Source organism: Pseudorasbora parva, chromosome 1 (assembly GCF_024679245.1).
Source record: "Pseudorasbora parva isolate DD20220531a chromosome 1, ASM2467924v1, whole genome shotgun sequence".
Taxonomy (NCBI): domain Eukaryota; kingdom Metazoa; phylum Chordata; class Actinopteri; order Cypriniformes; family Gobionidae; genus Pseudorasbora; species Pseudorasbora parva.
This window is the reverse complement of record NC_090172.1, coordinates 66,605,190-66,630,715: the sequence shown is the minus strand read 5'-3', so window position 1 is coordinate 66,630,715 and position 25,526 is coordinate 66,605,190. Positions and strand designations below refer to the sequence as shown.

At 47.3% G+C, this 25,526-nt stretch overlaps 1 protein-coding gene across 1 annotated transcript in view; it reads left to right on the top strand.

Annotated features, from left to right (window-relative positions):
- The window catches only part of LOC137080903 (uncharacterized), a 470,496-nt gene that overhangs the window by 150,266 nt on the left and 294,704 nt on the right, over positions 1-25,526 (top strand). The gene's annotated exons all lie outside the window — the stretch shown is intronic.

The window sequence follows — 25,526 nt, the reverse complement described above, 5'->3', positions numbered from 1 at the left end:
TTTACAAAATGCAGTTAATAACAATAACATTTAATAAAAAGGAACGTACATAAATGTGAAATAATGAAAAAATGGCTTTAAAACACAAAAAACGGATATGCTCAAAATAAAATTAAAGGAATAAAAAGGTTGTTGGAAATCACATGGGGCTAAATCTCAAACATTGTGCAAATGGGAATTATGACTGATACCTTTTCTTTTGTCTGACTTAACTGCACAATGTATGTACTTAGTACATATCTCCCTGCAAGACGTTCCTCAGGTAGGAACGCTGCTGCACAATCAGTCTGTGTTCCATACCTCCACAGGGTTCCCAAAGAAACATCTGTCTGGATGAGGGTGCAACCACGAAACCTTTGCAACAACATGCCATATAGTACGCATGTTAGTTTTTAACACTGATTATAAGAAATTTCTTAATGACTCCAGCACGCAGATCTGCATTTGGGTCTAGGACTGGTTCGTCCAAGAATTTGTATTTCTCTCCACGCCTCTCTTTTTAAAAAAAACAGTTCTTTTTTTTTACCAAGGTCTCTAATGACCGAGTTACTTTCTTGTAACAATAGGTTAGTTTGGGGTACAGATATTCCTTGCCATTGAAGCTTATCATCTTTTTCATTAATAGATGGAAAGACTCAGAAAGTGTATGTTGTCTTACACTTGGGACAGACAGCATATTCAGTGAAGTTGTTGTACTGGTATATTTTTCTTAGTTAATATAAAGTCTTGGTAATCATACCAGCAAATTGCATCAGTCAATCAACTTTATTTATATAGTGCTTTTACAATGACGATTGTTTCAAAGTAGCTTCACAGTGTCAAACGAGACAGTATTGCAACAATTTTAGTTGGCTGTACGGTCGACAATGTTGGCAGATCAATATTATAGTTTATAGAATTAAATAAGACCTAATTAATTCATTTTATTTGTATATTTAGTTGAATAACTTAGATCATAAATTTAGTGTTATAGTTTGTGCGTCCCCAACTGAGTAAACCAAAGGCCACAGTGGCAAACCCAGAGGAGACACCAGTCAACACTGAGAATATTTCCAATGAGCCATAATTTGTCTGAGGCATAGCAGCAGTGCAGTGATGGCATTGTCTGAAATGTTGAACAACGCTTGCCAGGTTAAAATTATTATTGCTAATAGCTTTACAAGTAATAAAGCAGATTTTTTTACTTGCATTATCTTCTTTATCCATTGCATTATCCATTTAAGCATTATCTTCTTCAGGTTTGTCATCTTTACAATCCAAATGTTCACTGTGCTGACCATCTGTAAAAACGTGTTGCTCTTCATGGTCACTGTCATCATCTGAAGACGTTTCACTGAGCTCCAAGGAAAGCCTGAGCAGCTCATTGCGTTCTTCTTCTTCTAAAAAAAAAGAAAAGAAAAAAAAGACAGTTGGATAAATCAAGAAGATCTGCCGAATCTTGGTTCTCATGTAAATGCTTGGTTTGTTTAAATATGCAGAAATCAACTTGCTCTTGGTCTCCAATGTCCTCTGTAAGAATTAAAGAACAATACAACGATTTTAGCTACACACAAATTTACATACACAAGCTAAATACAAAGATTTAGTTTAAACAGTGAAACCTCACAACACCAATTTGATTAATGGCTGGAGCTATGCATTTGTCTAGCATTATCTTAAAGTTAGCAGCTTTTTACTAAAATCCCTTAGAATCACAGATCATGCACTTTACAATACATCATGTGTACGGGTCATGATGGGCCATAGAAATGTTAATTGGCCATTCTTAACGGTCTATCCAAATAACTTTAGTTATTGTTATGAATGGCCCATTAGGCTATGCATTAAATGGTCAGCAAATACAGCTATGGCCAAATTTGTAATAAATAAAAGTTACAATGTATTAACAAGACTTATGCCTATACTGGAAAAAACACAAACTTACTACATTCTGAAAACAAGCAAATCACTATTGTGTGTCAACTCTAACCAAAGCAGATCATGGACAAAAACATGAACATCAGTGTCATGTTGCACGACGTAAATATATAAACCAACTGCTGATGATCACTCTTATTTTACTTGTCATTTGGTTTTACATAAAAAAAATGTTCAATAACTTACCCAAATGAATACCAGCATCATCCCAGTCCACAGGTCTCATTTCGTCTGGATGAAGGTCATCACATGCACTCACTTCCAACTCTGTGTTGTGATTTGTCTCAGCTGTAATCGCTCCATTGTGAAAAAAAAACGTCTTCTTTTTTTGTGACGATAAAAATATGCATGTGAAACATTAGGCTTGTTTGAGATGAGCAAAATCTGCTCGGAACCGATCACCGGTGATCAGCGTGAGATGCATGGCAGTTAGAAATGTGTCCGAGGGCGGTCCACCTTGCTCTGACGTCATGCTGACGTATGTCAAAAATCTCTCGCGAGCGAAAGGCGGATGTGTCGGATTCTGCAGTCGAGCGCAGTTGCTCTCCACCGACTGCGCTGAGCAAAAGCATGATGGCAAACGACTTGCTGACGACACAGCTTAATGCTTATTGGTTTAAACAACCGTGATGTAAGGTTGTTTTTTAAAATATTTGATTTTCAAACTCTGATATCATGTTTTAATGTCTATAAATTATGTGTGAATATTCTCAAACTCTCGGACAGTGCGATCTCTCTGTGTGTTGTGATTGTTGTCATATTAATAAAAATATATAAAAACATGTCTGTAATTAAAATAAAAATGCTTGATAAACAGGTCTTTCGAAAGGAAATAAATAACAAAAACTTTGGGTGTCTTGTTCATAATATTTATTTTCATATAAAAGCAACAGAACTTAAATTACATCCAGTTTATCAGCAACAGAGCGCACGAGTGTGAGTCCCGCGATATCTGCAACTGATCCCGCAGGTGTCTGATCCACTACGAGAAGAGAGAACTGTCCGGCTTGCCTGCACTTTTTCACTCCTCCCCTCACTGTTTATCAAGCATTTTTATTTTAATTACACACATGTTTTTATATATTTTTATAAATATGACAACAATCACATAACCCACAGAGAGATCGCACTGTCCGAGAGTTTAAGAATATTCACACATAATTTATACACATTAAAACATGATATCAGAGTTTTAAAATCAAATATTTTAAAAAACAACCTTACATCACGATTGTTTAAACCAATCAGCATTAAGCTGTGTCCTGTTGCCGTGAGGGAACCGCTACATATGGAACCGAGCCTACAGCCACGTTTCACAAGCATACGGGTGCAGGTCTGGCGTCAGACGGTCCGCAACATCTGACACCGAAGGGGTGACGGAGGAGCTCGACAGGGTTAGCCGGTTTCTCGGGGAACACAACTGGAGACCATAGACGCACGTATCCGGCTCAGAGGACGGGAGTGGCGTTTGCAAGCCGACACTTAGAACGGGCACTTAACGCTCCTGGCCACTGGGGGCAAGGATGCGGGTAGATACCGGCTCTACATGTAGGCTATAGAATCTAGCGAACGTGTTAGGTGTCGCCCAGCCCGCAGCTCTACATATGTCTGTCAGCGAGGCCCCTTGAGCCAGCACCCAGGAAGAAGCAACACTCCTAGTGGAGTGTGCCCTTACACCGAACGGGCAAGGCACGTCTTGGGACTGGTAAGCCAAGACTATAGCATCCACTATCCAGTGGGCTAACCTCTGCTTGGAGACAGCCTTTCCCTTCTGCTGGCCTCCGTAACAGACGAATAGTTGCTCTGAGGTCCGAAAGCTTTGGGTCCGGTCGATGTAAGCGCGAAGAGCGTGGACCGGACACAGCAAAGCCAGGGCTGGGTCTGCCTCCTCCGAAGGCAGCACTTGCAGGTTCACTAACTGATCTCGGAAGGGAGTGGTAGGAACCTTGGGCACGTATCCGGGCCGGGGTCTCAGGACAACGTGAGAGTTACCGGGCCCGAACTCTAGGCACGATTCGTTGACCGAAAGTGCATGCAGGTCCCCTACCCTCTTGATAGAGGCCAATGCCGTCAGGAGCACTGTCTTCATTGACAAGATTTTAAGCTCACAGGATGCCAAAGGCTCGAATGGGGGGCTCTGGAGTGCTCTGAGCACTAGAGCCAAGTCCCAAGAGGGTATCGAGGTAGGACGAGGAGGATTTAGTCTCCTCGCACCGCTGAGGAACCTGACGATTAGGTCGTGCTTTCCCACGGACTTACCTTCTACTACATCATGGTATGCCGCTATTGCGGCAGCATATACCTTGAGGTTGGAGGGAGACAGCCTTCGCTCCAACCCATCTTGCAGGAAGGAAAGCACGACACTAATCGAACACCTTCGGGGGTCTTCCCGGCGGGAAGCGCACCACTCAACGAACAGGTTCCACTTCAGAGCATAGAGGCGCCTCGTAGAGGGGGACCTAGCTGAAGCGATGGTATCTACGACAGCTTGTGGTAGTCCATTTAGAACCTCTGCGTCCCGTCCTGGGACCAGACATGAAGATTCCAGAGGTCTGGACGCGGGTGCCATAGAGTGCCTCGTCCCTGAGAAAGAAGGTCCTTCCTCAGGGGAATGGGCCAAGGTGGGGCTGCCGCGAGGAGTGTAAGTTCTGGGAACCAGGTCCGGTTGGGCCAATATGGCGCAACTAGCAACCTCGTCCTCCCTGACTTTGCACAGAGTCTGTGCAAGAAGGCTCACTGGGGGAAACCACCCTGACAGTTGATGTACGCAACGGCCGTGGTGCTTTCCGTACGGACCAGTACATGCTTGCCACGCAGCAGCCCCTTGAGGCGGCAGAGTGCCAAGTGTACTGCCAGTAACTCGAGGCAATTGATGTGCCAATGCAATTGCGGCCCTGTCCACAGACCAGCAACTGCATGCCCGTTGTACGTGGCCCCCCAGCCGGTGGTGGAGGCATCCGTGAACAGCACAGCATGCCTGGACACTTGTTCTAGGGGCACCCCGGCCCAGAGAAACGAAGTGTTGGACCACGGGCTGAAGGTTTGGCGGCAGTAAGGAGTCACTGGGACCTAGTACTGACCGCTCTGCCACGCCCACCTCGGGACTCGGCCATTGAGCCAGCGTTGAATCAGTCTCATATTAAGCAATCCGAGCGGCGTTACCGCGGCTGCAGATGCCATATGCCCCAGGAGCCTCTGAAAGAATTTCAGTGGGACCGCTGTCCTGCTCTTGAACATACTCAAGCAGTTCAACACTGACTGGACTCGCTCCTCGGACTCGCTCCTCGCTCTTCTCTCGGTTGACACGAAGGCCCAGTTGGCTGAGGTGACTGAGCACCAGGTCCCTGTGTTCGCACAACTGGTCCTTCGACTGGGCTAGAATCAGCTAATCGTCGAGGTAGTTGAGAATCCGAACACCGCGTTCTCTGAGCGGAACAATGGCTGCCTCCACGACCTTCGTAAAGACGCGGGGCGACAGGGACAGCCCGAAGGGCAGGACCTTGTACTGATATGCTTTCCCCTCGAGTGCAAAACATAGGAACAGTCTGTGTCGAGGGAGAATAGACACATGGAAGTACGCGTCCTTCAGGTCGATCGCTGCAAACCAATCCTGGGGACGGATGCATTGGAAAATGCGTTTCTGTGTCAACATCCTGAACGGGAGCTTGTGCAGGGCCCGATTCAGGACTCGCAGGTCCAGGATTGGTCGTAACCCACCGCCTTTCTTGGGCACAATGAAGTAGGGGCTGTAGAACCCCGTCTGCATATCGGCTGGAGGAACCGGCTCGATCGTGTCCTTCGCCAGTAGGACCTCGAACTCTGACCTCAAGACATGAGCATTGCTGCTTCGCACGGAGGTGAAGAGGATGTCCCTGTACTTGGGCGGCCGACGGTCCTCCTCCGGGGGGTGGGGGAGGGATGGGACATCATCTCCCTCAGAGCAGCTCCTCTTCTCCCTGGGCTGCCCGTCTCAGGGCCGCTTCCCCTTACGCTTGCCGGCAGGTTTGGCGGGACCCTGGACGTGTTGGGCGGCCCCCTTCCGTCCGGCACCCTGCTTCGCGGGTGGAGGCTGCTGCTTGAGCTTGGCAGGGGCGGAGGCGGAGGCGGACGCCGGGGGACGCCCTCGGCGACGAGCAGACTGGGGGGAGGGGTGGAGGCAGCAGCGGGCCGCCGGGGCAATATGTTCCTTATGGCCTCCGTCTGCTTCTTGGCCACCGAGAACTGCTGGGCAAAGTCCTCGATGGGATGTCGAAGAGGCCGGCCTGACAGACAGGGGTGTTCAAAAACCCACCCGGAACCCCAGGTACTGAGCCTCGGCGAGGGCCAGATGACATTTCCGGGGGTTGGCGGTCAGCCCAGCCCGACGGAGTTCCAGGAGCACCCTCAGGAGCCGCTCCAGATGGTCCTGCCAGGTCTCGGAGTGGATGACCACGTCGTCGAGGTAGGCTGCGGCGTAGGCTTGGTGAGGACGCAGGAGGATGTCCATCATCCTCTGGAACGTGGCCGGTGCCCCGTGGAGGCCGAAGGGGAGGGTCCGGTATTGCCAGTGCCCACTTGGAGTGGAGAACGCCGTCTTCTCCTTAGCGGAGTTTGTGAGGGGGACTTGCCAGTATCCTTTGGTGAGGTCGAGTGTCATGATGTAACGGGCCCTCCCCAGACGTTCCAGTAGCTCGTCGACAAGGGGCATCGGGTAGCCATCGAACTCCAAGACCTCGTTGAGCCAGCGGAAGTCGTTACAGAACCGGAGGGTGCCATCCGGCTTCGGTACCATGACGATTGGGCTGGACCAGGCGCTGCGGGATGGTTCGATTACCCCTAACTTGAGCATCTCACAAATATCATCCTCGATGGCCCGTCTCCAAACCTCTGGGACCCGATAGGGCCACTGCCTCACGATGACCCCTGGTGGCGTTCGGATGTCGTGCTGAATGACGTTGGTCTGCCCGGGACGGGTGGAGAACACATCAGAGAACTGACGGACCAGATGGTTCAACTCCGTCTTCTGGGCGGCCGCCAGGTGGTCCCCGACGTCTACAACCAGGGGATCAACAGAGGCCAACGCGGTGAGCTGTTCTCAGGTCCCCACCCACCTCTTCAGCAGGTTAACATGATATAGCTGCTCTTCTCGCCGGCGACCCGGCTGGCGCAGCCGATAGTTGACGGGCCCCACTCGTTCCACGGCGGTGAACGGACCTTGCCAGGTCGCGAGGAACTTACACGTGGAGGTGGGGACCAGCACCAGGACTCGATCCCCTGGTTGAAACTCTCATGGCTGGGCCGCCCGGTCGTACCGTTGTTGTTGGGACTGCTGCGCCTTGGTGAGGTGTTCCCGGACCAATGGCATGACCCTCTCGATCTGCTCACGCATCTCCCTCACGTGTTCAATGGTGGAGCGGAGAGGTGCCGGCTGCTGCTGTTCCCAGGCTTCACGGGCCACGTCCAGGAGACCCCTCGGCTGGCGGCCAAAGAGAAATTTGAATGGGGTGAATCCCGTGGATGCTTGAGGCACTTCCCTGATGCCAAACAGGACGTATGGGAGCATCAGGTCCCAGTCTCTCTTGTCTTCCGCTGCCACACGCCGGAGCATCTGCTTCAAGGTTTGATTAAACCGTTCGACAAGGCCGTCTGTCTGTGGGTGGTACACCGTGGTGCTGAGTTGTTTTACCTGCAGCAGCCGGCAGAGGTCCGCCATCAGCCGGGACATGAAGGGGGTCCCTTGGTCCGTCAGTATCTCCGCTGGGATGCCGACTCGGGTGCAGAGGAGGAACAGCTCTTGGACGATGTTTTTGGCCGTGGCCTTCCTCAGGGGAACTGCCTCTGGATACCGGGTGGCGTAATCGACGACCACCAGGATGTGTTCGTGTCCCCGGGCAAACTTAGGCAACGGCCCCACCAGGTCCATTTCGATTCGCTCGAAAGGTATCCCGATGATGGGAAGCGGAATGAGCTGGCTGGGGGGAGGAGCTCGTGGTGCGGTCCGTTGGCAGGTCGGACAGGCCTGACAGAAGCGCTTCACTTATCCGTCCAAGCCTGGCCAGTGGAAATGGTCCCGGATCCACTGGATGGTGTTGGCGACTCCCAGGTGGCCGGCCATCGGATGGCCATGGGCTAGTTCCATTATCATCTCCGTCTTGGTCCTTGGCACCACGAGGAGCTCTTTGACCTCCCCCCTCCGCTGGGCAACACAGTACAACAGGCCGTTCCGAACAATGAAATGCGGGAGAGGATGGGGCGCTGGGTGATGGTCCTGGCTGTCGACTGTCCGGACCTGAGTCCAGCAGTTCTTGAGGCAGTCATCTTCCAGATGGGCCTTCACGAAGGAGCCCCCTCCCTGGACATGTTGGAATACATCAAAGAAGACGTTAGGAGTTTGGGAGGGGGACTCACCATCTCTCCCGCTGTCCGACGCTAATAGAGCGGCCTGGGTCGTCCTCCTTCTACGACCGCGCCGCTCTCAGGGGCGGCTCCCAGCCTGGCTGGCTGGCAGGGCGGAGGTCCGAAGCAGTTCTTCGAAGCCCGGCCAGTCCCGTCCAAGGAGTACGGCCACGGGAAGGTCCTTCATAATTCCCACTTCAATCGGCCAGGTGCCCGGCCAGCGGAGATCGTCACTCGGTGGGCCGTGACACGACGAGTGTCGCCGTGTACACAGGTGATAGGAAGCTGGGCTTTGGAGTTCTTCTGGGGTGGTAGGATGGCGGCCTGGACGAGACTGACCGAGCTCCCAGAGTCGAGAAGGGCCAGAACCGGCTGCCCATTGAGTTTCACCTCCGTTCGCGGGGCTCCGCGGGGCGGTTCTTGATGGACGGTGCAGCCAGCCAACCATGCGCGTACCGGTGGGACCGGTTCCTCCGTGGGCATCGGCTCATCGATTGGGCCAGGAGCCGCAAGCCTGTGTACTGCGTGCTGGGTACCTTCCGGCGCGCGTTGCTCCGGGACCACCCTCCGGGGGAAGGACGGAGCTCGATCCCCAGGGTCGCGGTGCATTGCCGCCTCCGCCAACTCGATGGCTTCGACGAGCTCGCCGATGGTAGTTGGGTTCGTCATTCCCATCGCCCTCCTGGTGGGCGGCGGGAGAGCTCCGAGCAAACGGTTGATCGTTACGCGCTCCGCCACCTGACCCGCGGTGGTTGTTCCCTCGAGCAGCCAGTGTCGGGACAGTCTTGTGAGTTCAGCGGCCTGGGCGCGGGCTGGGCGCGGGCTGGGCGACGAGGCTTGTACTCCCATTCGTGAAACAATTGGGCTGCTGAAATGGACGACAGCCCGAGGCGTCCGAGGATTTCTCTTTTTAATGCAACATAGTTATCAGCACTCTCAGTGGGCAGTGAAAAGTAGGGTCGTTGTGCCTCACCGGTCAGCAGGGGTCCCAGCAAACCACGCCCATTCGCTCCGGTCCCAGTTTTCCTGAACCGCCGTGGTCTCGAATAGCTGAAGGAACAATTCGATGTCGTCATGGCTGGTTAACTTCGGCAGCAGCTGGGTTGCGCGGACGCGCGGATCAGGCAGCGGAACGCGCTGGGCAGGGGCGAGGCGGAGAGCGGCGACTTCCTCTTCAACCTTTTCCTGACGGGCCACCAGGTGTTCGGTGATTTGTTGATGTCGCAGACTCACTTCGGTAAGGCACTTGATCAGGTCTTCCATGATGGGGGAGGAGCGCCGCCTTTTTTCCGATCCTGTTGACTGCGTGGGTGAGAGAAAAAAAACAATGTCAGTGTTCAGGGGGTGGTTGGTGATCCTTCACGCTCTTGCCCGCATTCTCCACCAGTGTGGCAGGGTGAAGGATCACGCAACAATGAAATTGGTGCAAAACCCCCAGAGGGTGGATTTATTGGTGAAAACAGTGACAAACATGGTGAATTTAGGTGCAGGTGCGCTGTAGGTGTCCTCCTTCCGGGTGCCCTGGTGCTAGCGGTGACGTGGGTGCGGCGAGGTGGCCGGAGCGTCACAGGCTGCTTTCTGGGTGAGAGAGAGAGACAAGCGTTAGCGTAGTGCTGCATGGAGATCGTGCTAAAACTGGTGTCCCAGAGTGAAGGCTTTTATGCCAGGGCCTGATGGCCTGCAGCTGTGACGATCCGGCCTGTGCTGATCGCGTGCAGGTGTTTGTAATCTGTTGCCAGGGCGACGCTGATGAGAGCTCGGGAGGCTTGTCACAATATATATATATATATATATATATATATATATATATATATATATATATATATATATATATATATATATTAGGGCCGGGACTCGATTAAAAAAATTAATCTAATTAATTAGAGGCTTTGTAATTAATTAATCGAAATTAATCGCATTTTAATCGCATATAAATATTTTACCTGAGAACAATGAGAAGTAATTTTTCACATGTATTTTTAGTATACCATTGAATAATGACTGAATACATAAGCTTAATCAACAAAATATTGTTTATTTATTTCAGTCCAGCAGACCAGTGCAATGTTTGCCATTAAGTGTAGCAAAAGCATATTTGTGATATTTGAGGCTCGATGTGCTGCGGTGATACGCTAATTCCTTGTTGTATAGCAGGGGTGTCCAATCCTGCTCCTGGAGGGCCACTGTTCTGCTGAGTTTAGCTCTAACCCCAATTAAACACACCTGTACCAGCTCATTAAGGTCTTATTAGGCATACTAGAAACTTTAGCAGTGTATTGAGGCAAGCTGGAGCTAAACTCTGCAGGACGTCAGTGGCTCTCCAGGACTGACTTTGGATACCCCTGTTGTATAGCTTGCACACAACCATGCTCTTGTCGACGCTACCATCATTTCGTTTTTTAAAACTAAATTTCCCATCCACGGGGCCAAGCAAAGCGGTCTCATCAGCTTCTTCGTTCATGTTCACTATGGTTTGTTGTTTTCATGGTTGTTGTCGTGACTCCGGAGCGCTAGTCGGTGTTCCAGTATAATCGGTCCGTCAAAACTCATTCATTGAAAAACGTTCCGCGGGGCAAAAATAAGTGCGATTAATTTTTTTTTCTTTTTTTGCGTAATTAATTAACGCGTTAAAGTCCCGTAGTTAATTAATCTTAATTAACGCGTTAAAGTCCCGGCCCTAATATATATATATATATATAAACATTTAGTACAATAGCAGAGGTAATTCCAAGTTAGCTAAAATACCGTTCTGTATTAATGAGCTGTTTTCATTAAGAAGCGCGTGTGGGCACACACACACACACACGTCACACGCATACAGAGATCGCGCTGCAGATTCAGGAGCACGGAAACTTATCAACGCCGCCCCGCGACTTTTAGAAACAAAATAGCTAAGCTACTGGATCACTACATTATATTTCTCAGCAATGACGGGGTTATTCACTATTTTAAAGTAATAAACTCACATCTGTCTGCATAACTGCATTGTTAAGAGAGATCCTGAACAGACGCAGTCACGCATGTACGAATCTCTCTCTCTCTCTCTCTCTCTCTCTCTCTCTCTCTCTCTAATAAATGCTATAATCCATTCATTCAAATAAACGTATTACTTTATACACTACTTTCTTTTTCTCTGTGTCTAATTCGAAGCGTGCACAATGCTAGATCTACTAGCCGTAACTGATGAAAAATAACAGTCAATGTTACCCTTCCGGTCAAATATTGCGAGGCAAACCTCAATAACAGCTTTAAGCTGACAATGTAATGTTCGTTGTCAAGAGAACTGACCTCTTGCAACCAAGTAGCTCCCCTCAAGGTACTAAATCATCATCATCATCGGAGGCATGTCGTGCTGCTCCTTGTGCTCTTCTCTCTCAGACAGGTGTTGTTGTGCGTGCTAGGGAAAGTAAATACGCCATACGCCATCGCATCGCTATATCATTGATATCGCGATATGACATTTTTTTATCATGTAAAAATTTATACGGACGATATGATATAGCACACCCCTAATAATGGTTCAAAGTGTGCCTGAGGGTGACACAATGGATGAAGGGTTTACATATGAGTTGAAACAGGTACTACAGGGGGTAAGGCTTTCATCCCCAGGGAAGGATGATATATGTTATGAAATGATAAAACATCTTTCAGACGTGTCCCTGAATTATATTTGACTGCTTTTAAATAAAATATGGGAAATGGGTAAACTTCCCTCGTCATGAAAACATGGTGTAATCATTCCAATTGCGAAACCTGGGAAGAATCATTCGTTAGCGTCTAGTTATAGGCCGATTGCATTAACGTCAAATATGTGTAAGCTAATGCAAAGAATGGTAATAGGCAGATTCAATTATATTATAGATAAGGAAAATCTTTTGTGCTCTCATCAAAGTGGATTTAGAAAAGGACGTAACACTATGGACTCCACTATATGTTTAGAGTCGGAAATCAGAAAAGCAATGGTGAATAAAGAAGTACTAGTTGGAGTATTTTTCGATGTCGAAAAGGCATATGACATGTTATGGAGAGAGGGACTTTTAATTAAGTTAGTAATGATGGGCATTAAAGGAAAATGGTATAATTGGATAATGTAGTTTTTGTTAAATAGGACCATTCAAGTTAGGGTTGGGACAAGTTATTCTAGGATTTTGTCATTTGATAATGGGACACCACAAGAAAGTGTGTGTAGTCCAGTATTATTTAATATCAATGATTAATGACATTTTTTCCAAATTTGGACAAGGTATTGGTAAATCCCTGTATGCAGATGATGGTGCACTGTGGAAACGGGGTAGAGATGGGACATATGTGGAAAGATGTGTGCAGAAAGCAATCATAGAAGTGGAAAAGTGGCCTAACAAATTGAGCTTTAGAATGTCTGTGGAAAAAACAAAAGTAATATATTTTTCAAAGAAAAATAAATTACCATGTATTCAACTTAAGTTATATGATAAGGTATTAGGTAGAGGTTTCAGAATTTAGGTTTCTTGGGATTTGGATGGATCAAAAACTTACTTTTGCCTGACAAGCCAGACCCACATCAAGATGTTTGGTCTGGAAACTCACCATAGACAGGGCTCAATCCGAAGGGGGGGATAAACGGTTGTCTTTCAAACTCCCTCTGCACGCGATAGGATAGCGCTACACCAACCGGAGCAACGACGGTGAAGGGGAGCTCGCTGACTGATTAAACATTCGCCGTATCCAGTCGGCTAAACTCCGAACACATCTTCCCTTTTTAAAGGGGGGGTGAAACACTCAGTTTCAGTCAATCTCATGTCAATCTTGAGTACCTATAGAGTAGTATTGCATCCTGCATATCTCCGATAAGTCTTTAGTTTTATCATATTTATAAAAGAAATATGGGCTTGTAAAGAATGTTCGTGGGGGTGTGAAGGAAGAAGACGGGGTCGGCTTTGACTGGGACTCGCTCTCTTTATTCAGTCTTGTTCAAAAACAAATAACGGTCACACGTGTGTGTGTGCAAAACTCGCGATATGGATCGCTCCTTCTTTAATTCACTTTCTTTCTCAGTGTCTCTCAGTTCCTCTCAGTTTCTCTCAGTTTCTCTGCTGTGCACGCGAAGTCCCAGTCCAGGTCTCTCTCTCTCTCTCTCTGTACTGCTGGGGTTTAAATGCTGTCTCTCCAAGCCAATTACTGCAAACAGACACAGGTGTTAGGTATCTGCACTTGACCTACTTACTCATCGCTCGGCTCCGCCTCCTCTCTCCCGCTACAGACCTCGTGAAACCACGCCCCTCCTGCCACATACCCCCACCGCCCGACTCAGGCCGGGGAGCCATCCGGCCTGCAGCCTCCCCCCCCCCTCCTCCTGGAGAGGAAGTCAGCCACAATCATCTGAACACCCGGCCTGTGGACCACCTTGAACTTAAACGGCTGTAAAGCGAGATACCAACGGGTGATCCGCGCGTTGGTATCTTTCATGCGGTGGAGCCACTGCAAGGGGGCGTGATCCGAGCAGAGGGTGAACTCTCGTCCCAGGAGGTAATAGCGAAGGGTGAGGACGGCCCATCTGATGGCCAAACACTCCTTCTCTATGGTGCTGTACATCATCTCTCTCTTAGAGAGCTTACGACTGATGTACAGCACCGGCCGCTCCTCCCCCTCCACCTCCTGGGACAGGACTGCGCCCACGCCCCTGTCCGAGGCGTCGGTCTGTAGGAAAAAAGGGAGAGAAAAATTAGGAGCTTGTAAGAGCGGCCCACCACACAGAGCAGCCTTTATCTGGGTGAAAGCCTGCTGGCACCGCTCCGTCCACTGGACCGTATCTGGTACTTCCTTTTTAGTTAAATCAGTCAGCGGGCTAGCGAGGTCCGAATAGTTAGGCACAAACCTTCTGTAATATCCCGCTAGCCCCAGGAACTGTCTAACCTCCTTTTTGGTCTTGGGCCTTGGACAGGTTGCAATCGCTGCCGTCTTATCAATTTGGGGACGCACCTGTCCATGACCCAAGTGGAAGCCCAGATATCTTACTTCCACCCGCCCAATCGCACATTTCTTAGGGTTTGCCGTGAGTCCCGCCCTTCTCAGCGACTTCAGGACAGCCCGCAAATGCTGCATATGTCGCTGCCAGTCTGTACTGTAGATGATGATATCATCCAAGTACGCAGCGGCATACGCAGCATGCGGCCGGAGAATTCTGTCCATCAGACGCTGGAAGGTTGCGGGCGCCCCGAACAAGCCGAAAGGAAGGGTGACGAATTGGTGTAATCCGAACGGCGTGGTGAAAGCGGTTTTTTCTTTAGACATTGGAGACAAGGGGATCTGCCAATAGCCCTTTGTTAAATCCAGTGTCGAATAAAAGCGAGCGGTTCCTAGCCGATCAAGCAGTTCGTCAATCCTCGGCATTGGGTACGCATCAAAATTTTGACACCGCGTTCACCTTTCTGTAGTCTACACAGAACCGGACCGAGCTGTCAGGCTTTGGAACCAAAACTATCGGGCTCGCCCAATCACTGCTAGACTCTTCTATTACGCCCATATCCAACATAGCCTCTAATTCTGCCTGAACTACTTTTTTCTTGTGTTCTGGCAAACGATACGGCCGGCTGCGAATGACCACGCCCGGCTCCGTCTCAACGTGGCGCTGAATGAGGTCGGTGCGACCCGGTAGGGGCGAGAACACGTCCGCAAAAGCTGCCTGTAACGTTCGTATGTCGGTGAGCTGCGAGGGTGAGAGGTGATCTCCCCCCGGGGCCAGAACGAAAGATTGAGGTTTTTGAACCGCTTCTGGCCCGAGATCCTCCTCTCCGCTCACTACCGTCGCTAGCATCACCGACTCCGCCTCTGACCACTTTTTTAATAAGTTGAGGTGGTAAATTTGACGTGCCCCGTCCCTATCGGATCGTACCACCTCATAGTTGAGGTCTCCCACTTGCCGTGTAACCTCAAAAGGCCCTTGCCACTTCGCGAGTAATTTTGAACTGGAAGTGGGGAGTAATACCAAGACTTTATCTCCCGGTGCGAATTGACGTAACCTAGCTCCCCTGTTGTACAGCTGCCTTTGTCTGTCCTGGGCCTGTAACAAATTCTCCATTGATAGCCGCCCCAACGTTTGGAGTTTTGTTCTCAGGTCCAGGACATACTGAATTTCATTTTTTGCCGCGGAAGGTCCGTCCTCCCAAGCCTCTCTAAGGACATCCAGCACCCCCCGAGGCTGGCGCCCATAGAGAAGCTCGAAGGGGGAAAACCCCGTGGAGGCTTGCGGGACCTCGCGTACAGCAAACAACAGAGGTTCTAGCCACTTATCCCAATTTTTGGCGTCCTCGTGAACGAACTTACGAATCATGGTCTTCAACGTGCGATTAAACCGTTCCACCAGACCATCTGTTTGTGGGTGGTAGACGCTGGTGCGAATCGATTTAATGCCCAATAATTCGTATAGTTCGCGGACCGTCCGGGACATGAACGCCGTGCCTTGGTCGGTGAGAATCTCTTTCGGGATTCCCACCCGGGAGATTAAAGAAAACAGTGCGGCCGCCACACTCTTCGCCGAAATAGTGCGGAGGGGCACTGCTTCCGGGTATCGCGTTGCATAGTCCACTAGGACCAATGCAAAGCGATGCCCTCGTGCAGATCGTTCTAATGGCCCGATGAGGTCCATACCAATTCTTTCGAAGGGGACCTGCACTAGTGGAAGGGGGCACAATGGTGCTTTTGGGGTGGCCGGTGGATTCACCAACTGACATTCACGACAAGACGCGCACCACCTGCGCACGTTCTCGTGAATGCCCGGCCAAAAGAAGCGGGCCATTAGACGGTTAAGTGTTGCTTTTTGTCCTAAATGCCCTGCCATCGGATTACAATGAGCCGCCTGGAATAGCATTTCCCGACGGCTTTTAGGTATTAACAACTGGGTTGTATCCATTTTTGTCTGGGTATCTTGGGTCACCCGATACAACCTATCTTTCAAAACTGCAAAATACGGATAGGTGAGCGGTTGTCCCGGTTGGAGGAGGTGGCCGTCGATGGAACGGACCTGCTCAAAGGCATTTTTCAGCGATTCATCTTGGGACTGTTCCAGGGGAAAGTCATCGCGATCTGTGAGAGGAGCCATCTCCAGACCACTCGGTTCCCCTGAAACAGCTTCCCGAGGTCCCGAATCCACCTCTCCCAACTGAGCGACCGCCTCCCTCCGCTGCATATCTTTCCCCCAAGAGGCATCCGCACATAACTGCCCTAATAATTTATGGAATGCTGGCCAATTGGTTCCCAGAATCAACGGATGCTGGAGATGCGGGTTAACTGCAGCCTCCACACTATGCTTTTGTCCCCGAAATTGAATAACGACCGGCACTAAAGGATACTTCACCACTTCCCCGTGTACACACCTCACCGTAACCGTGCGGCTGTTACCCAATGCCTTGGGTTGTATCAGGCTTTGGTGGATGGAGGTCTGGTTACAACCTGAATCCACCAAAGCCTGATAAGTACCCCCCTTGATACTCACAGGTATTAGGTACAATCCAGCTTGATCGAGGGCAGCTTGCGGCGCGTCGGGGACCCGGACCAGCGCGCCCACCTCCATGATGGGGCACTGATCAATGAAATGTCCCGGATCCCCGCAGCGCCAACAAGCTGGCCCAGACCTCACCGCCGCCCTAGTGGCCGTAAGCAGGTCGACAGATTGGCGTGGAGAGAGAGTGGGATTGGAGGGAGAAGAGACAGTGTCCGCCGCGGTCGCCCATCCCCTCGGGGCCGGGCGGGGAGGTGGCCGAGGCTCCCCAGATCCACCCGTCCGCCATCTTGGGGCCGGTTTGGGCGGCAACCCCCGCGAGACCTGGGAAAAGGGATAGGGCGAGAGAGAGGGGGATTGTTAGCAGGAGAGAGAGAGAGAGAAGCAGATGGTAAGTGTTCGCCGACCCCGAGGCACGCCACCAGCTGATCCTCCGCCAATTGGATGGCCTGGTTCAGCGACGTCGGGCAGTGGCACTGGACCCATTGTGCGGTCTGTTTGGGAAGCCGCGCGACGAACTGCTCCAGTACCACTCGATCTATGATGCCATCGACGTCGCTTCCACCTGCCATCAGCCACTTGCGGCAGGAGTCCCGGAGCTGGTGCGCGAAGGCGAAGGGCCGGCCGGAGTCGTCGAGGGTCAGGGTCCGGAACCACTGTTGATGTTGTTCCGGACTCCGGCCGACCCGCTGTAGAATGGCGCGTTTCAGGTCGTCATAGACCAGGAGATTCCGGACTGGCAGTTGGTGGGCGGCTACCTGCGCCTCTCCGGACAGCAATGGCAGGAGCCGCATAGGCCAGTCCGAGCGGGGCCATCCCCTGGACTCGGCGGACCTCTCAAAGAGGTCGATGAATGCCTCCGGGTCATCCTCGGGCCCCATCTTTGAGAGCTGGAACAGGGTCGCCGAGTCGGATGTAGCGGGGGGGGGTGGCCCGAATCTCCCGGTCGATCCAGCTCCGGAACAGCTCCCGGTCTTCATGCTGAGCGTGAAGGAGGACTTCAAAGCGCTTTTCGTGGTCCTCCCTCACAGCCAGCAGGTTTTGATGTTGCTCCTGGTGAAGACCGGCGAGCAACTGGACGATGTCCGCAAATGGCGTCTTCGGCGGGGTCTGCATGGCGGCGGCGATCTTCTTCCTTCCCGGGTTTCGGCACCAGTGTAAAGAATGTTCGTGGGGGTGTGAAGGAAGAAGACGGGGTCGGCTTTGACTGGGACTCGATCTCTTTATTCAGTCTTGTTCAAAAACAAATAACGGTCACACATGTGTGTGTGTGTGCAAAACTTCTTCTTTAATTCACTTTCTTTCTCAGTGTCTCTCAGTTCCTCTCAGTTTCTCTCAGTTTCTCTGCTGTGCACGCGAAGCCCCAGTCCAGGTCTCTCTCTCTCTCTCTCTGTACTGCTGGGGTTTAAATGCTGTCTCTCCAAGCCAATTACTGCAAACAGACACAGGTGTTAGTGATCTGCACTTGACCTACTTACTCATCGCTCGGCTCCGCCTCCTCTCTCCCACTACAGACCTCGCGAAACCACGCCCCTCCTGCCACAGGGCTGTACCGAGTCTTTCCGGAAAAAACCGAGCGCCTGGAGGCGTATCGTGTGGGCGGAGCTAAAGAATGAAAAGCGCGCAAAGCGGTGACGTCCTCAAGCGTGGAGAAACCCATCTATCTCAGCTAATACAGATAATGATCCACAATCAAATCTGAGGCTGAAATAAATTGAACAGGAGAAACTGCAACATCAGGATGTCCGTCTCTGTGGTATGTACTGTATTTAGGGGCCTTTGTGTGCAGTTTATGAGGACATGATTCGGTTTATGGACTATTGTATGTGACTAGACCTTAGAGATAGCAAGCAAAACGGTTTTGCACGTAAGAGTCAGAATAGTGTAACGTTATACAGAACAACAATGGAGTAACCGTTAGCGCATTTGAATGACGAAGCACGCGATCGTATCGTTTACTGATGTTTACTCATGCGACGGTAGCCAATAGCAGAGACATTTGAAGTTGATTTACTCACCGGCATCTTCCAAAGCAGGACCGCTCTGTCAAAAACACACTTCTTTGGTATGATTTGGTGAAGTCCTGTGACAGCAGTGACCGTGGAAATCCACTTTGTGACGCGACTGAAGCGATGCCTTGAAGCTTCCCGTCATTTCTGCGTTCAAATCGGTTCAAATGCAGCGCTGCCTTCCGGGAATGCTGTGCTGAAGCGTTGAAGTCGCTCGACGTCACCCATAGGAATAAAGTGGAGCGCGGCGCGTCATAAGTGTTCACGGACGACTGGATCTGCGCGCGCGCACCCTTCCGGGAGAAGAGTCCGTACAGCCCATACAAGGACCTTCCGCTCTATTTAACGTCAAGTAGACCCATACTCGAAAAAAACTCGCCGAAACTTGTGAGAAACCGGAAGGAGTATTTTTAACACAGAAATACTCCATCAAACCTCCAACATTAGTTTTTGAAACTTTGTCTATGTTTAGGATGGGAATCCAAGTCTTTAAAGGTGTAAAAAGCTCAGTATGCATGAAACAGCATTTCACCCCCCCCCCCCCCCCCCCCCCCCCTTTAAGAATGGCTTCAGTGCCGTTCTTTGTTGTTTTCTCAGAGGAAAGCTTAACTCCAAGTCTTCCGGAGGCGCGGGCAGAGCTGATTTGAAAGACCGCCGTTCGCCAGTTTCTGTGTTTACTAGAAGACTGTACACGTGTTACTAGAAGCACGCAAACGCAACTCGGCCGTCGTCATTATGGCCCCGCCCGCCGACTCTATAGCCTATACGATGTGATTGGGCCGTCCAGATTGTGAGGAACACAGCTCAGATAGGAATTGAGAGTTGCTAGACCACACTTGCGGGCAAATTAAATTTGCTGCCGCTAGGGTGCGTCTAGATTTCTAGGCTAAGAAAGTAGTGGAAAAATGTAAAAAGGGAGTTAATGTTCTCAGGTGTCTTGCCGGAGTAGACTGGGGGGCAACCTGGTATTCTTTAAAGAGAATTTACTGTACAATAATTAGGACAACTATTGATTATGGTGGCATAGTATACAGTTCAGCATCACCTTATTTACTAATGAAAGTAAATGAAGTTCAATCCCAGGCACTGAGAATAGCATGTGGAGCATTTAGAACATCTCCAATCGCTGCTTTACAGGTTGAAATGACAGAAATGCCTTTATAAATTAGGAAAATTAAGCTGGAAATGGCGTATTGGTGCTCCGTAAAGGGGCATATAGATGATCATCCAGTTAAAGATGTGTTAAAAAAGTGTTGGGAGCATGAATATGCAAACTTAAATAGTTTTGGATGGAATGCTGATAAAGTTGCCAAAGATATTGGAAAAGATGGTATAGTCAGGAGCAATACAGTAATTAAATCAGTTGTACCCCCTTGGCTGTACAGAATGCCTTTAGTGGATTTACAATTAAACATTATAAAGAATGAAAAGGATAGGTATTTACATATGAATATAACAGTGGTAAATTATTTGAATCAAAACTATAACAATAGTGTTCAGATATTTACAGATGGGTCTAAAAATCCTCAATCTGGATATACAGCAGCAGCAGCATACCGCATATTAAACAAAGTACTGTTAAAAGGATGTCTAATGATATCTCAGTATTTACAACAGAACTCATGGCAATATCTATAGCAATGTTATGGGTGGAAGAATCTAATATTAAGAATATAGTTGTGCTCTGATTCATTATCAGCTTTGTTGCAGCTTAAAAAGTGGAAAGTCAGATGCTAGACAAGATATCCTATGACATAATACAGATTTTGTACAGAATAAATCCATTTGATAAAAATATATATATTTTATGGGTACCAGCTCATGAAGGCGTTTAGGGAAATGAGATAGTGGATAAGCTGGCAAAGACTGGTTTAAAAAAGGATGAAATTGACATAAAGATTCCATTAAGGAAAGCTGAATGTATTGAGCTAAATGCATGGTAAGGAAAGCTGTTATAAATATATGGCAAGACAGCTGGAATAAGGATTTGAAAGGAAGACATCTGTACAGTATTCAGGATAAAGTGGTGAGTGAGAGGAGAAAATGGATCCAGAAGAGATGATACAATTATATCAAGACTACGCATTGGGCATACCAGATTAAACTATAATTTACACTTGATAGGCAAAAGTGAGACAGATGGGTGTATCCATATTGTGGGGTGGCAGAAACAGTGGAGCATGTGCTTGTTCACTGTGAAGGATATAATAATGAACAGGCTCAACTTGTGGAAGAACTAAAAAAGATAAATGTTCAATTAGCAATAAAAGATTCATTTCAGAGTGCACGTACAATCAAACGTGTATCCTATATTATTTAGGTTTTTGAGAGATACACACTTGGTAAACAGAATTTAAGAGATTATTATTATTTTTGTTTTGTTTTATAAATATAGATAGTAGTTTTCTTTTCCATCATCCTAGGTATTCACACTCCATCCCAGTAGGTGGCGGAAATGCACCAAAAGCTGGTTTGCCAACCGCCATTAAACTCAAAAGAAGAAGAAGATCGCGCTCCGCTTTGACTTCCTGTTAGCTACTTCCTGACTGAAAGACTGAATGGCTGTTCCGTTGCCTAGCTGAATTCTGAATAAATGGCCATCCATAGGGTAAGAAACATGAATATCCCATCCAACGGGATTTCATTCATTAAATGAGGATGTTAAACATATGATGAAGGCAATGTTGTCATGTTTACACTTTATAGAGTGCGCGATCGGCAGACGGCTGCAGCTGATCAGACAGATTTAGAGAGACCCACTCATTGATTCAACAGTGAGTGAGAAAAAAAAACTCTGAGACCTGTTAGGTTACCTGTAACTCATCATGCTGGAAATGGTAACAGTTGATAAGCTGCCGTTTAGAAAGGCTGTAAACGGCTACTCAATGCTGTATCACGATGTTAATGCTGCTCATGTGAGCTTAGTTATCCTGCTATCCTTGCAAAAATTGATTTATTTCCAGTTGGGTTTGCAAGAGATGCTGTTTTCTATATCAATATGTTTACTATATGTGTAAAAGGGGAAAAAGCGTTAAAGTATATGTAGGGCTGGACAATATGGCCAAAATTCATATCACGATATTTTTCTTAATTTCGGTCGAATACGATATAATTCCGATATCGATATGAACTATATAAAAGCTTTAGAAAAAACTACTAAGCACTGCCACAAAGGATGTCTGAACCTACAAACTTCTGAAAAATGTATTTGCCAAGTCTATGAATAGTCCTCCTATAAAACTATATAATATTTTAGAAATAAACCAGTACAAATAAATTAATGTTCACCTTTTATTTGTATTTAGCCTTTATATGAAAAAGAAATGTGAAATCAACATCAAACAAACATAAGACTCTCACTTGATTAATATTAATATCTTTAAGTTTAAACTATAACATAGGCTGATTATATTATTCTTAATATAGATTAAACAAAAGTGCTTCAGCCAGGATTCAGCCTGACTCCGAATATTCTAGCAGATGGATCTTCTTCAGATGGTGGATCTGCTTTACAACGTACAGTGCTCCTATGCCGCAGACGCAGTTTATTGAGCATTTTCTTTTAAGTTTTAAATTTCAGTGAAGAACAATTCATAGCGCTCTATTTTCCATTTATGCAAAACTATAGCATATATTTAATGCTGCAGTTATTTAATTAAAAATGCAGTAAAAAAACGTAATACAGTGAAATATTATTCTGATCTACATCATCTGTTCACTACGTGAATATATAGTAAAGTGTCATTTATTTCTGTGATCAAAGCTGAATTTATCATCATTACTCCAGTCTTCAGTGTCACTCATCATTCTCATTTTAGGATCTGATGCTCAACAAACATTTATGATTATTATCAATGTTGAAAACAGTTTTGTTGCTCATGATGCTCCTTCATTGCTTTCATATATTGTCGCAATCGTCTGACTGTCGTCGTCACGCTTCAGCTCATAACGATTGTTTTCCGTCAGCTGCAGCTCCAGCGCGACAGTAAGTTACGAATCCGCTTTTGGACTTTCTGTGAGAGCACCCTCCTCATATTTAGATACGAATAAAATGACAGGTCATGCATAGATTATTTCTTGTCTCTGAAATTAAATCTTGATGTATTCACGTTGGTTTCTATGTATAGGCTACACTTGCCCGTGACCTCAAGAAGCGCGCAATCAACCGAGGTTAGAGAAAGCGGTCGTCCCTGTTAACTTGCCCGCCCTCGCTCCAGGTAACGCCGTTTGGCATCCCGCTCGGAGCGGGTCGACTAGGACCGGTGAGACCCAGTAAAAGTGCGGGGGATGAAAATACACTTTATTAAAAGTGCGGGGGACACGCCGAACCACTTCCACCCCACTGAATTAACGTTAGTCTTTCTTCTCTTATCAGCTATTTCTTTCTCCTTACTTGTGGAAGTTCGTTCAGTCACATTTGTGTTGCGGTCAGGGAAACTCTTTTTGTAGCTAAAACTTGCCGCGTTGGATCTATCAGCCTACTACTGCTGAGCACTGACTGCGTTTCTGTGGTGTACGTCATCGCGCAAGTAGCCAATCATGTTCTGCTCTTTCTGACGGCTGCGCCCTGAACATCAGTCAGTGAGGAATGCTGTAATATATTTATCGAAATATCGGAAATGTGTTTAAAAATCATATCACCGTTATTGAAAAAAATATCGCGATATGTATTGATATTGAATTATTGTCCAGCCCTAATTCAACCAAAGAGAAAAAAGGGCCCCAACGAACAATAAGACTATTTTTGGAGCTTGGTTTTATTTCTTTTGTTTTAAGGGAAACTTATGCCGGCTTTATTATTTTTCTTATTTCTTTATGTACATTCTCTGAACTAAATTGTTACACTGTTTGTTATGGTTCCTTTAGTTAAACAAAGAGTGATCACAATAATGCAAATTACTGTATTCTGTCTTTATCGATGTCAAACCACTGGCTCTTAAAGATTTAGCATCTTCTGTTACTGGTACAAATACTATTAAAGATAACGAATTACCTGTTACTCTGTTACGACATCGTAAAAAGGGTTACATCATGCCAGTCTGCAATGTGTCTGTATGTAATGTCTGTCTGTCTGTCTGTCTGCATGTCATGCCAGTCTGTAATGTGTCTGTCTGTAATGTCTGTCTGTCTGCATGTCATGCCAGTCTGTAATGTGTCTGTCTGTAATGTCTGTCTGTCTGCATGTCATGCCAGTCTGTAATGTGTCTGTCTGTAATGTCTGTCTGTCTGCATGTCATGCCAGTCTGTAATGTGTCTGTCTGTAATGTCTGTCTGTCTGCATGTCATGCCAATCTTTAATGTCTGTCTGTCTGTCTGTCTGTCTGCATGTCATGCCAGTCTGTAATGTGTCTGTCTGCATGTCATGCCAGTCTGTAATGTGTCTGTATGTAATGTCTGTCTGTCTGTCTGTCTGCATGTCATGCCAGTCTGTAATGTGTCTGTCTGCATGTCATGCCAGTCTGTAATGTGTCTGTCTGCATGTAATGCCAGTCTGTAATGTGTCTGTATGTAATGTCTGTCTGTCTGTCTGTCTGCATGTCATGCCAGTCTGTAATGTGTCTGTCTGCATGTCATGCCAGTCTGTAATGTGTCTGTCTGCATGTAATGCCAGTCTGTAATGTGTCTGTATGTAATGTCTGTCTGTCTGTCTGTCTGCATGTCATGCCAGTCTGTAATGTGTCTGTCTGCATGTCATGCCAGTCTGTAATGTGTCTGTCTGCATGTCATGCCAGTCTGTAATGTGTCTGTCTGCATGTCATGCCAGTCTGTAATGTGTCTGTCTGCATGTCATGCCAGTCTGTAATGTGTCTGTCTGCATGTCATGCCAGTCTGTAATGTGTCTGTATGTAATGTCTGTCTGTCTGTTTGCATGTCATGCCAGTCTGTAATGTGTCTGTCTGTAATGTCTGTCTTGCCAAAAAAATAAAATATTTTTTTTGTCTGTTATGTCTGTCTGTGTCTATCTATTTATCATGTTTTTGTTTCTGATAGACTGTAAACTTTCAGTTTGAAAACTACTTTGAACTACCGAATCTTCAAACTTCATAGCTTTTGAAACTATTTCAAACTTTCAGGCTAGGCTTTTTCAATCTACAGTTTGTCTTGAGAATGTTTTAATCTTGTTTTTATTCTTAATAAAGTAAGTCTCTTAGGTACTTTACAGACACTCAAGCATATCTTTGTCTAACTTCTTCCAATAATGCATTTTAAAATATAGTGTGACCCTGTACCATGTTAATGCCTTTCTTCAAAATTATTCAACATTGTTTGTTCTATATTTTATCTAAATTAGGTGTCTAGAACTGGTGTGCATTTTCCACAGAACACAAACAAGAGTTTTGGGTGCCCTGCTCATTGACACTGTGCTTGCTCTGCACTATCCACCCGGGTCTGCTCCTGATGGCGGATGACGAGTCCTGCGGTGATTTCATCCAGATAACGAGGATGAGGGCTATTGCTTGGGTTGAATGTTTTTTTACTGATGGAGGGAAATTTCAGGCTGAGTATATTTGAATATAAACAATTTTTTTATGCTTAAACAATTTTTGTAACAATAATGTTTGTATATGTGTGTATGATAATCTGTATGTGTACATAATTCTGTAATTATAATGATAAGAGATATCTGCTTTGTTTTTAAATAAATAATTTTTTATCATTTGAAAATAACATTTATACCATCTGCCATTGTTTTATAAAACTAATGATCTATGTACATTATGTTACTAAGAGTGGTTATTTATTTATGT